This window comes from Cherax quadricarinatus, chromosome 23 (assembly GCF_038502225.1).
Source record: "Cherax quadricarinatus isolate ZL_2023a chromosome 23, ASM3850222v1, whole genome shotgun sequence".
In the NCBI taxonomy this organism is placed as follows: Eukaryota; Metazoa; Arthropoda; class Malacostraca; order Decapoda; family Parastacidae; genus Cherax; species Cherax quadricarinatus.
The window spans coordinates 21,493,597-21,497,529 of record NC_091314.1 but is presented as its reverse complement, the minus strand read 5'-3'; positions in this window follow the sequence as shown (position 1 = coordinate 21,497,529).

The following is a 3,933-nucleotide window of genomic DNA, read 5'->3' as shown; positions in this document are numbered from 1 at the left end:
GGCCCTGATCCATCGGGAGGCCTGGTCGTGGACCGGGCCGCGGGGGCGTTGATCCCCGGAATAACCTCCAGGTAACCTCCAGGTAACCTCCACAAGGCACAGTACTCACTTCCATCCTGCTCCTCATCCTTATGTCTGACATAAACAGAGATGTAAGCCATAGTTCCGTGTCTTCCTTTGCGGATGACACCAGAATTGCCATGACAGTGACCTCCATTGAAAACACTGCAACACTCCAAGCGGACATCAACCAAATCTTTCAGTGGGCCGCAGAAAACAATATGAACTTCAGTGAAGAGAAATTTCACTGAACTGTATCAAGGTAAAAAACAAATTTTAGCCACACAGTAGAGCGAAAAACTAATCTGAAGGGCCTGGGAGAGATAATGTCAGAAGATCTCACCTTCAAAGACCACAACAATGTATCTACCTCATCTGCTAGAAAAATGACAAGATGGATAATGAGAACCTTCAGAACTAGGGACGCCAAGCACATGATTCTCTTCAAATCGCTTGTTCTCTCTAGGCTGGAATACTACTGTACACTGCAGGCGAAATTGCTGACCTGGAGAATGTACAGAGAACTTTCACGGCACACATAAGTACGATAAAGCACCTAAATTATTGGGAATGGTTGAAGTCTCTTGATTTGTATTCTCTGGAACGCAGGCGAGAAAGATATATGATAATGTACACTTGAAAAATTCTAGAGGGATTAGTACCAAACTTGCACATGAAAATCACTCCCTACGACAGCAAAAGACTCGACAGGAGGTGCAGCATTTCCCCAATGACAAGTAGGGGCGCCACGGGTACACTAAGAGACAACACAATAAGTGTCAGGGGCCCAAGACTGTTCAGCTGCCTCCAGCATACATAAGGGGCGACTACCACTAGACTCCTGGCTGTCTTCAGCTGGGCTGTGGTTCGTGCGTCGGTTTACGTGCGGCCAGCAGTAACAGCCTGGTTGATCAGACCCCTGATCCACCACGAGGCCAGACCGGGCCGCAGGGGCGTTGACCCTCGAAACCCTCTCCAGGTATATCGGTAAGCAAAAATAAAAATAAATTACCAGTATCATATAACACACATAAACGGAATGAAAATAGATTACTACAGTAGTTAATCGTTTATCGTACTGATGGAGACCGTGCGTTCGTCTTGTACTCGAGTGAGTCACTTGATGATACACGAATCCTATGATTATTATACTTTTAAATGATATTACAGGTTGAAAATTTTATTATAATACCCAAATGATGAATATAAAATTTAACACAGAAATTACTCAAATATGCATTTACATATGATTAGCCTATTTATGACTATTTCTCTTGGAATCCATAGCGACCTCTCGCGGAACCCCAGGGTTCCGGGGAACCCCGGTTGAGAAACGCTGTTTTAGAGTGTCGTGGAAGGACAGAGGTAGCCTCCTGATGGGAAATATCCCCCTGGAGGGAGGGAATTTCCTGCTTGCTGTCCCCAACTCCTTCCTTGGCACACGCCTCGACTCGCAGACCATCCGCATTGGTGTTGTCCTTCGCCTTGCCGCCCCTATCCTCGCCGAACACAGGTGCATCTGTGGCAGTGAGTCGGGAGACCGATTCTGGGACCATGGTCTTGTTAGCCATACATGATAGGGAAAGATTGTATGGTTAGCATCATCAGGAGGCGCCTTTCAACAGCCAGATGCCCAACAATAAGAGAATCGCCCCATCTATACAGATCCAATGGCAAACAAAGGCGTCCAGCTGGAATTACTGTGTAAGATTGGATAGAAGACAAGCAGGTGGCGTGAGACTAGACATTTGCTTCCACGTTGGTTGATAACTTTCTCCAGTACAGCAGGGAGGAAGGAGGGTGCAGCTACCAGCTTCAGTAGGTCCCAAAAGAACAGTAAAATGGTGAATTTGCCCATAATTATATGTTTATCTCCATAGTTTCAGAAACCCTTGTTCCATGGGAAAAGAGCGCATACAAGTTCCTTAAAAGAGCTAAGCAAAAGACTAATCATAGTAACGAAGGATGCTAGGACAGCTTGTTTTCTGCTGCAGTTCAAAGAGGTAATGCCTCTTGTATCCTGGCTACGCTTCTCAGCTCTGAGAAGCTGGAAAACATTTTTGTAATGCCATTTTTGATGAACATGTATTAATATGAACTTGTTATGTATTCCTCAGACCACATGTATAACATCAGTGTATCTTTAAGCCTTGTGTATGTATCATATTACGTAATAAAATATACTTATTTGTGAAAATGAAAATATAAGAAATGGAGTGACATATTCCAACAACTTCAGGGAGAAACCTAAATATTTTTCGTCGATGCCTTTTCATCTACTCCGAGGCTATGGGTTCCCACAATTTGCACTAGAGATGGCGCCATCTATTTATCTAATCCACCTAAATATATTTTAGATAAGTTTTCAATAATTTAATAATAAACAAACACAATAAAGTATATTGTTTTCGTTAGATTCATAATTATTTTTTGCGAAATTATTGCATACACAAACTTTCAGTTGCCTTATCCGGCAAGAAGAGCGTTGCTATTTAAGCCAAAATCGCAAGTTTTACCTGTTCAGCATGACACACACACACACACACACACACACACACACACACACACACACACACACACACACACACACACACACACACACACACACACACACACACACACACACACACACATATATACATATACATACACAGCATACATATTACTCACAACAAGGTGAATGTATCACTGGTGTGGACTGCTTACTAGGTTTTGTTCAGAGTACTATACTATGGTGTAAACACAGCCATTAGAGACACCTCCGGGTTTATGTATGTCGGTGTCGCTACAGCAACACCCACATACATTAACTAATTTGCTAATGGAAGCCTTTACGTCCAAGGAACGGGATCTTTCTTTTCTCGGTTAAAATTTGATCACTCTCATTCTCTAGGTTCTGTAACTCCTACGGATTAGCACTTCCCCCCCCCCCCACCACCATCCCATGAATATAATAATATCCTACGCGTCCTCACATCAAGTCTGATCGCTTCCCATCCCTCATTCCTCAGGTTTTGTATAACCCCGGTGAGTTTAGCACTTCCTGTGAATACATAATAATACAAGAGTCAAAATAAACATCAAAGTGGAGCACTGGGCAGCAGGTTGTATGTCAACACAGATCAGAGGAGAGGAGTATGAGAGGGGACGCAGCCTTTGTGTATGACAATGTTATACTCTTAATATCCTGCCAGAGAGAGAGAGAGAGAGAGAGAGAGAGAGAGAGAGAGAGAGAGGCGGAAAGAAAGCCTGGGATTCTTATCTGGAATCACATAGTGCCAGCACCCCACCCTCTGGGAGCACCTTCCAGGGATACACTTTACTAACCTTATCCAAATTCAGAGATATGTCGGGTGAATATATCTCTTTTATAGTACATATATTTATTGCAATATCAGGTTATATTTCTACGTTAGTTTTAGTGTAAAATAAATATGGGCATAATTTGAATAGGATTATTTGTTTTTTCCTGATGTGAAGACTTCAGGTGACCGTAATGCACTTGATTCTAATGCACTTTTTTGTGGATTAAAATGTTCTTGATGTCATTTTTCATTTGAATTGAAGTTTTAATGATCCTGGTATCACGGCCACACTAGGTACTCAAAGTCAAAGTGCTCACAGCCAAACTTCTCACAGTCAAAGCGCTCACTGTCAAAGTGGTCATGGTCAGAGTGCTCACTATCAAAGTGGTCATGGTCAGAGTGCTCACTATCAAAGTGGTCATGGTCAGAGTGCTCACTATCAAAGTGGTCATGGTCAAAGTGTTCGTGGTCGGAGTGATGTGCAACTCTCACATACGTACTGAATCTAGGTACTCACTACAACCACCTAGTACTCAATTTTCCCTATATATTGTCGCATTTCTCTTTT